Source organism: Lactuca virosa, chromosome 5 (assembly GCF_052849685.1).
Source record: "Lactuca virosa cultivar CGN04683 chromosome 5, Lactuca_virosa_CGN04683_v6, whole genome shotgun sequence".
In the NCBI taxonomy this organism is placed as follows: domain Eukaryota; kingdom Viridiplantae; phylum Streptophyta; class Magnoliopsida; order Asterales; family Asteraceae; genus Lactuca; species Lactuca virosa.
The window spans coordinates 282,044,353-282,056,598 of NC_136430.1; positions in this window are offsets into that span (position 1 = coordinate 282,044,353).

The window sequence follows — 12,246 nt, forward strand, 5'->3', positions numbered from 1 at the left end:
GTGCATTGATAATTCGTAAACGAATCAGTAACTTGATGTTATAAAACGTACTATTGTGCATGATTTGATAAATAAATAGTGCAAGCATATAAGTCAATGTTTATTCGTTCCTTTTTCCCTAACGGAAAAAGCGATATATGTGGGTCCCTCGATGATTTGATGTCGATATCTAAAGCGCTTGGCCAAGCCTAGACTGAATTGATTCGTTCAATTAGAAGTATGATTTCAGTCGTCATAAATCAGAAATCGTGAAACAAAACTTGAACAACAAGATTGATTATAATCCATTTCTCATGTCCATACAATATCTTGTAAAACAGAGGAATATTTGATCACTTATCTTAGGACACGTAACTGACTGGGTAAGAGTTCGACAACGGCTTTTGAGAGCTATAGTTTTCTGATACGTTTTAGAAGTTATATTGGCAGCTATAGTTACTAGACTTATCCAAGTAAGAGGCTATTGGAATAGGTGTCTAAGCCCATAACTATAGTTGGCATAAACTTGAATTGATAGTAGCACAGTCCTTTTGGGATGCCCTCAAACTTAGCAGTTAAATATGATGACTTTTAGAGAGAGTGGTTGAATTTATTATTTGATTAATAAATTGAAATAAATAATTTGTTAATATATTATGAGAATAATATATTAATTTGAAATAGAAATATTTAATTCATATTTAATCAGAAATTAATTGGAATTAGTTTTGGGATTAGAAGGAATTAATTAAAATTACAGGGGCTAAAGTGCAATTGTTGAATAGTTAAACAAGAGGCATTATAGAAACATCCTACACCCTTGGAAGTTTTTCTATGGTTCTAGAGGATCTACAATATCTAGAATATCCAGAATTATCCTTTGAGGATAATGAGGAAACCAGATAAATACCAAAAGTAAGATAATGTTATTTTATTGCCTTGGGACTTATTTTGGGTTTCTGGGTACAGTATATAAAGACCCCTAAGCCTTATATTTTCGTCCAACCATTCTTAGAGAAGCTAGGGCCGAAATTCTACCTCTCTCATCTCTCTCTTCAAGCTCCTTGGTTGCTAGTGTTGGGTGTGAACGATTAGAGGCACGACACTTGTCGTGCTTGCTCTAAAAGCTTCAACAACACTAAGGAATTGCATTGTTATTGTATATAAAATTAAGGTATGTTTTCTTAACCCTAGTAATAATTTCAAAAATATACTAGTAGAATTAGGGTTTCCAATTTAATGTTCAAGTGTTGTATTTTCAATTAGAGAAAACATAAATCTTTAATTAGGGTTGCATGCACACATAAGTTTTTTGTTTGTTATGCTCAAAACCATCACACACACACACACACACACACACACACACATATATATATATATATATATATATATATATATATATATATATATATATATATATGTATATATATATATATATATATATATATATATGTGTGTGTGTGTGTGTGTGATGTTATTTAGGGACCTTCCTAGTGAACAGTGTTCGAGCTTTAGTCGTTTTTTATTTAGGCGCCACCTAATCGTTCGTATCTCTTGCGCTCAACAAGAGACTCGGTGACACTCTAGGGGAGCTTGACTACCCGTTATAGGTTGAGATTGCCAACAATCGTCTAGTGCGAGTATCAAGGGTTCATCAGGGTTATGTACTGGAGTTATTTCATGAGTGGTGCCTGATAGATTTTGCTTCTATACATTTACGCAAGAGCAAGGTAATCATGGGTATAGATTGGTTGAGTCCTAAGGGGGGATGATTAATTGTGGGCACTAGCTAGTCCATGATTGAACCTCAAGTTGGGGAGAACTAGTTATTCATGGGGAGGGGGTCCTATGTGTACCAATTCTCTCTTCAGACACGAGAGTTAGGAGATATCTACAACATGGTTGTTTTGGGTTTGTAGCCTATGTGTTGTATACTAAAGAGGAAGGGAAGAAGATGGTTGATGATGTGCCTATTATTCGTGATTATATAGATGTGTTTCCGGAGGACTTGCCTGGAGTGCCTCCAAAGAGGCAGGTTGATTTTCGTATTGATCTGGTTCTAGGTACGATTCTGATAGCCAAAGCACCTTATGGGTTAGCGCCACCGAAGATTCATGAATTGTCTACCCAGCTACAATAGCTATTAGACAAGGGGTTTATCACGCCGAGCAGTTCACCCTGGGGAGCGCCGATACTATTTTTGAAGAAGAAAAATGGTTCCTACAGGATGTGCATCGACTACCGGGAGCTGAAAAGGCTGACGGCGAAGAACTGTTATCCGCTTCCGAGCGTTAATGATTTGTTCGACCAGTTACATAGTGCATCTTTGTTCTGCAAGATTGATCTACGTTTAGGACATCATCAGATGAGGTTTAGGGATAAGGATGTTTAGAAGATTACTTTTCAGGACTCGTTATGGTCATTAAGAGTTCGTGGTGATGCCTTTTTTTCTCACCAATGCACCAACATTATTCATGGGCCTCATGAACAGGGTTTGCAAACCGATGTTGGATCGACCAGTGATTGTTTTCATTGATGATATCTTGTTTTATTCTAAGACCAAGGAGAAGCGTGAGGATCACTTATAAGAGGTTTTGGAGGCTTTAGGGAGGGAGAGACTTTATGCCAAATTTTGCAATTGCGAGTTCTGGTTGCATATGAAACTACATAAAAATATATTTTCCTAAAGCCTCCAAAACCTCTTATAAGTATAAACCAATATATTTTCCTAGAAAAGAAAAGTATAAACCAATATTTTGACCCAACAGGGTGGAATGGACTTTTACCCGAATGAGAGGGCATATGAAACTGAGTTTTGATTATGGGTTATTACCCTAATTATTAATTAGGGTTGGTTTTGGATACGTTTAGTGTGAGGAGCCTTTGTAGCAGCAGCTCAAATGTGTGATTTGTTAATCATCAAATTGATGTGAGTCTTCTTACTATACTATGTAGGGTGTGAGTTGTCTTTATGATACTTGCATGTAAGACCACGAGGGTAGCCCGTGGCATTTGTATAAAAGACCATGGGGGTAGCCCCTGACATTTAAATGAAAGACCATGGGGGTAGCCCATGACACTTGGATGTTAGACCATGGAGGCAACCCATGACATTTCAAGGAAAGACCATGGGGGTAGCCCATGGCACGTGGATGTTAGACAATGTGGGCAACCCATGACATTTCACGGAAACGACCAGGGGTAGCCCATGGCAGTTGTATGTATGGTATGTGGTATTTTGTGAAACTCACTAAGTTTTGTGCTTACGGTTTATGTTTAAAATGTTTTCCAGGTACTTATAGTTAGAAAGGGAAATGCCCGGTATGATCGCATAAAATCTACCAGTGTCCAACATTTTATGATTTTGGTATTCTACTATGTTAACTATTTTCCACATTGTCATAATTTGATGATTTTGAAATGAATGATTGATGGTTTTGGTTTACTTAAAAATAAAAAAATTTACTTAGTATTTTTGGGATGTTACAACAAAAAACAAAAAGTAGTAACATAAAATAAAAAGCAAACAGAAAACATAATTTGTTGTAGTCGACAAAAGTGTCGAATACAAGTATCTAACTTTCTGTAAGAAATACCACATAAAGGATCGAGTAAGCAACAAACAATCACTCTAAATCAAATAAAATTGTTCCTCGACAACGATGCTAAAATGTTGATGTTTATTTTTTTAATTAATTTCAAATTTATAAATGGTTTAGGAAAGCTGGAGATTCGTACATAACTGGGCAAGTGTATCCAATCGTATAATAGTATAGTTGAGGTAAGATCAAGTTGTCGAACTCTTGGTAAACGTGTATGATTTAATTCAAAATATGTAAATACTAATTAAACTAAATATAGAAAAGTAAAATAAGAATTGTTTAGACTAAAGGAATAAATGAACCGGGAATTGGATTAAAAATAAAATATTTAAAGTACTTTCACTTAGATTCGATTCTCTTACAATTATGGTTGATTTATCATAAATGCAATGAATTTGATTAAAATTTACGGAGTCCTATATTAATTAGTGATCTTGGTATGATTAAGTAACCTTAATAATTATAAGAACAACAAACACAATGGTCATGTAATTAACTATCCAAATAAGTAGCATTTAGTATGTATTATGCAAGACTTGATCTAGTAATTAATCTCAATGGTCATGAAAATTAATTAAAAGACGAAATGGTTATCTAATATAATCTTACACATTAAACTTCATTCATTTACCACAAAACCCTAGGGATCTGGTCTGTCACTAGTCATAACTATTTAATGGTAAAACAGTTATGATTCAAGCAAACATAGTCAGATTTGTCATGTAAGCTATATAAACTCAATATATATACTAAAAATATAAACTTTAACGCATAGTTAAGGATCAGTGAAAAAGAAAACATAATAACTTAACTAAGTAAATATATTTGAATATGATAGTCAAACCATAAATTAAGGGGTTCCTCTCAATCTAACCAAAATTATAATTGATTAGCCCATACTCATAGAAAAAAACAGTTTGAAAACATAATGAAGTTGCTAAACATCTAAAGAAAAAGCAAACCGATTGATGTTCGTAAAGATTTTGTTACATCCCACTCTGACACGTATCACAATATTGTCCGCTTTGAGCTCCCAGTGCGAAAACTTCCCATGGGGTCACCCATCCCTGAATTGCTCTCGCCCAAGCACGCTTAACTATAGAGTTCTTATGGGATCTGCTGCCCTCACCGCTTTAAAACGCATTGTGACAAGGAAGGTGTCCACAACCCTTATAAGGAAATGTTTCGTTCTCCTTCCAAGCTTATGTAGGATTAGGTGCAAGCTTCCTTCTCCCCTATTATAGGGTTCGACGTCCCAGTCGAACACATCGACCCGTGCCCCAGCTCTGATACCATTTGTAACATCCCCCTCTGGCAAGTATCACAATATTTCCTGTTTTGGGCTACCGGCACGAAAACTTCCCAAGGAGCCACCCATCCCTGAATTGCTCTTGCCTGGGCACGCTTAACTGCAGAGTTCTTATGGGATCTGATGCCCTCACGGCTATAAAACACGTTGTGACAAGGAAAGTATCCACACCCCCTTATAAGGAAATGTTTCGTTCTCCTTCCAAGCTGATGTGGGATCAGGTGTACCCCACCTTCACCCCCCCCCCATTATAGGGTTCGACGTCCCCATTATATGGTTAGCCCTGATCCTACATCGACTTGGAAGGAGAACGAAACATTTGCTTATAAGGGGGTGTAGACACCTTCCTTGTCACAACGTGTTTTAAAGTCGTGGGGTAGCAGATTCCATCAGAACTCTGCATTTAAGCGTGTCCGGGCGAGAACAATTAAGGGATGGGTGACCCCATGAGAAGTTTTTGTTGGATTAGGTGTCTAACCCCATAACTATAATTGCTATGTACTTGACCCAATAGTAGCATGGTCCTTTTGGGTTTCCTTCACCATAGCAGTTTGTTTGGATGAGTTTTGGAGAAAGAGGTTAATTAATGATTTATTAATATATTATAAGAATAATATATTAATTGAGAATCATAATATTTAATTAGTATTGATCAGAAATTAATTTGGAATTAATTTAGTGATCAAAAGAGACTGATTAAAAGAACGGGGACTAGTTATGTAAATCAGAAATAGTTGTAGTTTGGTTTAATGGATCCTATTGATAAGGGGGTGGACGAAAATCTATGGGAAGCCCATAGAGTTTTCATCCAAGGCTTGCCATATGGGGTCTGTGGATTGCTTAAGGCCTAAGCAAGGGAATTAGGGTTTCCAGTTGAAAACCCTAGTAGCTTCAACCATAAAAGGAACCCGAAGGCTCTTGAAATTGGCACATGATTCCCTAGAAGAAACCCTGACTGAAATTCTGTAGGCTCCACCTCTCTCTCTTGTTCATCCATTGCTAAGTGGTGTTTGTAACTCTATTAGAGGTGTAACAATTGAGGCACTAAGCTCTTGAAGGTCAAGATCAAGCAATCAACAAGAAAGGTATTCTTCTAACCCTAATATGATTCGATTTCGATTTTATATCTTAGAATTAGGGTTCTTGCTTTGGAAAATTAATTTGCTTATATAACTTGCGAAAAACCTAGATCCAAAGCAATTAGGGTTGCATGTGCACCATAGGAATGTTCTAATGCTCAAAACCCATCAGTGGCATTAGAGAATAGGGTGTTTTTTTATATTTGATGCTATTGTGTTTTGCCAAAGCCGAAACAAAATCGATTTTTGTTCACTGTCTGATGAACTCGATGAGTCCAAAGATGGACTCGACAAGTTGGACCAACTCAACAAGTCGATGCCCTGACTCGACAAGTTGGTTCGTCAGATGGCAGATTTTTTGGATTTCAAGCCTAAATTAGATAAGGATCATTACCATAAATTGTTTTAACTATTTAAATTCGAATTTTTTGCTATGGTAATGAATATCCTCATATAATTGAAAGATAATGGTAAAATTTTAAGATAATGTTCAAAATTATGTGATTAGTTTAATTATTTAAAATTTGATCTAGAAGTTTTAAATTTTTTCAAAATTTTCCCTCAAGTTTTGGAATTTAAAATTTTATTAAAAGTTTTAGTTTTGAAATATTAAATTCTAAAACCCTAGTGTTTTAAAAGTTTAAAATACAACCCTTATACTATTATAATATTAAAAGATTAATAGGTATATATATGAATAAGATAAGTCAGTCTTACCATTAGTAGGCCTCATTCACGAAGCTGATCTATAAGGGGTGTTTAAGGAATCGGCCTATAAAATGACCACCATTAGGTATCCACTCTTACCCACCGCACTCTTGACTAGTGGAGGGTCGTTATCCGAATGGATAGGATAGGAAATTAATTCCTCATTATTAAGTATAATGAATATTATAGTGTAACTAATTGTTTTTATAAATTCCCAATCTTAGTTCCTTTAGGAAAAATGCGAAAATGATGTTATTCCATGAAATTGCACTTTGCACCTTGCCAAGTCGTTAATGGAGCGTGTACGGTTAACCAACACACTAACTTGGACTAATAAGGGGTGCAAAGGGTAGCTCGAGAATTACCATAGATCAATGGAGCGTGTGTGGTTAACCGGCACATTGATTAGGTGGTAAATGACATCGAGAGTCACAAGCTAATTTGCATGGTTATTCACACCTTGTTTGTGATCCTCGGTATCCCAGTCACAAACTTGAAGGGCATAATCGAGATTAAACATGTCATTGAAAAGTTCAATGAATCTCAAAAGAATCTAGGAATTTCATTTCATTTACAACCTAATTCTTCATTTTGTTTTTCATGGTGGAATTGGTAAATCGTCATTTACCTACCTTCAAATAATTTACAATTGGATTACGACATCCCTATTCCGAATTGTAAATTATTGTGTTGGGTCCTAGCCTTAATATTTCATTTGTGTGTTAAATTAAGGATTCTTTATCTAATCAAAACTTAGTTCCTTTTCTTTTTCAGATGTCTGGCTCGAACAACGCTTCTGGCTCGAACTCCAACTCCTCAAGCTCCTTTTCTCTATTGAACATTTGTAGTAGGGTCACCTTTGATGGATCCAATTTCAATGATTGGGTTCACAACATTCGTATGGCCTTGCAGTACGAGGAGAAAGAATACGTCCTCGAAAAAGAACTCAAAGAGATACATGAAACCAAAGCTTATGCTGAACAAATAGCTGAGTATAGGGCTCAAGAAAAAGACGCGACAAAGGTGTTGTGTATAATGGTAGCCACTATGACTCCTGAGCTGCAGCAGTTCTACGAGAAATACTGGCCTTATGACATGTGCCACGATTTTATGGAAAAGTACCATTAAAGCGCGCATCAAGAAAGGTACGAGATTGTCGCCTCGCTGATAACAACCAAGATGAAAGATGGAGAGTCCATCATGAGCCACTTGCAAAGGATGCAAAGGTATGTGGATCGGTTGCTCAAGTTGAATGTCAACTTTGACGAAGAGTTGGCGATTGATATTATTCTCCACTCTTTACCTCCTTGTCATGATCATTTCAAGATGACTTATCATATGAACAAGGAGGAAGTCACCTTGAGCAAACTTCAAGGTTTGTTGAGAATTGCTGAAAGTGGACTTAAAGGCAAAGCTGTCGAGTCCACCCCTACTGTTGTTGCCCCTGTCCTCTCTACAGGACATGGAAAAGGGAAGAAGAGGAAAGCTCCCGCTAAGATCCACAAGGGAAAGTCCTATGATGGATCCTCTTCAAATGGATCCAAAGGTAAATCCGGTTCTGCTACTCCCTCATCCGATCCTAAATAAGCAACATGCTTCTACTGTAACGACAAGGGGCATTGGAAACGAAGCTGACCGAAATAATTGCAGGACATTAAGGATGAGAAGATAAAGCCCTCCTTCGAAAGTATTTATACTATTCAATCTAATAACTCATCGCATGCTAGTTCTTGGGTCCTTAATACAGGATGTGGTTTTCACATTTGTTCTGATTTGCAAAAGCTAAGAAGAAGTAGGGATGTGGAGCGTGGGAAGATGAACCTGATAATGGGGAATAGGAAATCGTCGCCTGTCACCAAGATCGGGATTTACTCTTTATTTCTTAGTAGTGGGTTAGGATTAGACTTGAATGATTGTTGCTACTCGTCAGAGATGACGAGGAATATTATTTCTTTTCATGGTTTGTACAGTCAATGTTTTAGATTTTCATCTAATAATGAAGTTGGTTCTATTAATGCTTTCTATAATGGTACTTTATATTTTGAAGCATTGCCTTGTAATGGTGTATATGAAACTGTGATTGTTGTAGATAACTTAGGAAATAATGTGTTGCATATCGATTCCTCTAATGGTTTAGACAATGCATGCTTGTGGCATTGTCGTCTTGGACATGTCAACAAGAAGCGAATAGCCCAACTCCAAAAGGATGGAGTCTTGGAGTCATTTGACCTAAAGTCAGACGACACGTGCGAATTTTGTTTACTTGGAAAGATGACTAAATCACCTTTAATTGGTACTTGTGAAAGAGGTGAGGGATTGTTGGATCTCATACACATAGATGTGCGTGGGCCCTTCAGATCCATCACAAGGGATGCTAACCGCTTCTATGTGAGTTTTACCGAAGATTATAGTAGATATAGATATATCTACTTAATCAAGCACATGTCGGAAACATTTGAAAAGTTCAAAGAGTTTAAGCAAGAAGTAGAGAATCAATTGGACAGGAAGATAAAGATTCTCAGATCCGATAGGGGTGGTGAGTATCTTAGTATCGAGTTCCACAACTATCTTCAGGAATGTGGAATTGTTTCAAAATTGACGCCGTCTAGGACACCGCAACCCAATGGTGTAGCTGAGAGGCGCAATCGAACCTTGTTGGACATAGTTTGTTCCATGCTGAGTCGAGATTCGTTACCTATCTCATTTTGGGGACATTCGTTAGACACTGCCACCCATATCCTTAATCTAGTCCCAACTAAGAAGGTTGCCAAAACATCTCACGAGATGTGGACAGGGAATGTTCCCTTGTTGGCACATATCAAGGTTTGGGGTTGCGAGGCTTTCGTAAGAGGAGAGACTCACGACAAGCTTGAACCTCGTAGTGAGCGGTGTATTTTCATTGGCTACCCAAAAAAATCTTTTGGATATCTTTTCTACAGACCTAGTGACAATGTGGTCCTCATAGCAAGGAGAGGGGTTTTCCGCAAAAGAGAACTCATATGCCAAGAGAACAGTGGGATGCAAATTGATCTTGAAGAGCTTCAAGAGTCAAGCGGTGAAGGAACCTCTAACACTAGCACTCAACCTGAGGAAGAGATTCCTTTTGTACCAGTTGACGAGTCCTTACCTCTAAAATGTTCCAGTAGAGTTAGTGTTCCACCTGTGTTATATGGTTTCCATATAACTGCTAAATGTGATACGTTTATCAGTGATAGTACACTGATAAATTTGGATGAACCTAACAACTACAAGGAAGCCATGGCGGGCCCCGAGTCTGCAAAATGGAAAGAGGCAATGGACAGCGAGATTCAATCCATGTATGACAATCAAGTTTGGAACTTGGTTGACAATGTACTAGGTCGTAAGACGGTCGGGTGCAAGTCGATCTTCAAGAAGAAGACCGACATGGATGGGAAAGTGCACTCATTCAAGGCACGACTGGTAGCGAAGGGCTTTACTCAAACCGCGGGGGTTGACTATGATGAGACCTTCTCACCAGTAGCCAATATCAAGTCTATTAGGGTTATGTTAGCTATCACTGCGTTTCATGATTATAAAATTTGGCAGATAGATGTCAAAACCGCTTCCCTTAATGGGAAGCTGGCTGAAGATGTTTACATGTGTCAGCCAGAGGGTTTTGTGGATGCTAAATATCCTAATAGAGTGTGCAAGCTTGAGAAATCCATCTATGGATTAAGGCAAGCGTCTCGCAGATGGAATCTTTGTTTCGATGAGAAAGTCAAAGAGTTTGGGTTTTCGAGAAGCGAGGATGAGTCCTGTGTGTATGTCAAGGCTAGTGGGAGTATAGTTAGCTTTGTAGCTTTGTATGTTGATGACATACTGCTCATAGGAAACAAATCCTGACCTTGGAGGAGGTTAAGTCCTGGCTTGGGAAGTGTTTCACTATGAATGAACTAGGAGAAGTTGTTTATATTCTGGGGATAAGGATTTTGAGAAATAGAAGTAAGAGACTAATAGGACTTAGTCAAAGTACTTACTTGGACAAGGTGCTGAAACGTTTTAGCATGGAGAATTCCAAGAAAGGAGAACTGCCAATCCAAAGCAATACCAAGCTGAGTAAGACTCGGACTCTGAGTACTGATGCCGAGATAGCGGAAATGAGTCGAGTGCCATATGCCTCCGCCGTTGGCTCGATCATGTACGCTATGACATGTACTCACCCTGCTGTGGCTTTTGCGTTGAGCATGGTCAACCAATATCAAGGGAACCCGGGTATAGCTCATTCGACTGCCGTTAAGAACATTCTTAAGTACCTGTGAAGGACTAAGGACTGGGTCCTTACACCTGGTGGGAGTGATGACTTGAGAGTCATAGGGTATAGTGACGCCAACTTTCAGACCGGCAAAGATAACTTCTACTCTCAGTCGGGCTTGGTATTTACCCTAAATGGAGGAACAATTACTTGGAAAAGTTCCAAGCACGAGACCGTGGCTGATTTAACGTGCGAATCGGAGTACATAGCAGCGAGCGAAGCGTCGAAGGAGGCAATATGGTTGGAGAACTTCATTGGAGACCTTGGAGTTGTACCGACTAGAACGGAGCCTATGGAGATTTTATGTAATAACGAAGGAGCAGTTGCCTTAACTAAGGAACCAAAGGATCATGGTGGATCCAGACATATCAACAGAAAATAGCACTTCATCCGATATCGGGTAGAAGAGGGACTCCTCGTAGTCAAGAGGGTATCGTCAGAGGAGAATCCAGCAGATCCCCTCACAAAGGGTCTGAGCAGGATTAAACACTTACTGCATGCGGGAAGCATTGGTCTGATGGACGATATTAGTTTTAGTGATTAGATAGATGTTTAGAAACTTATAATAGATAAATGTAATTGACATTTGATGATTAAGTAATGGAGATTTATTTATGAGTAAAGTTTACTATCTTGTGTTGATTGTTTGCTATTGTTTCATTTTTGCATGTTTTACTTCTAGAATAATTAGATTGTTCAAATTATCCACTGTCAATCATACTTTGGGAGTAATTTATGAGGTTATACTGTCATGAATTGGTTTGTAGATTGTCTAAGTGCTTAGACATAGCAAAGGTTTGTTGCAACGTTCATGAGTACTTTTGAAATAATATTTGAGTATTGGATTAAACCCACACTCATATGAGTGACTTCATTGAATTTATCACGAGTGATTGTGAGACGATAATATCGTATGATCTTTAAACCGAGATATATGAGTTGTTGTTTACAAGTTGATTGTGCATTGATAATGCGTAAATGCATTAAGTCAAATTTTATCTGTTCCTTTTATTTTAGGAGGGTAAAAGCCATATCTTGGACCCCTCGATGATTTTGTGTTGACTTATGTTGTCAGGCCCGGTCAGGACTGAATTGATGTGTTCAATTAAGTTCTATGTCAAACAAATCATAAGTCGGGAAACAAACTGTTGGACATCGAGAATGATTATGTTCCATGTCTTTGTCCACACGATATCTTGCAAAACGGAGGATTATATGATCCCTTATGTAAAGGACGCGTCATTGACTATGTCAGTGTTCGGCAGTGGCTTTTGAGAGCTACGATTGCTAATCGGA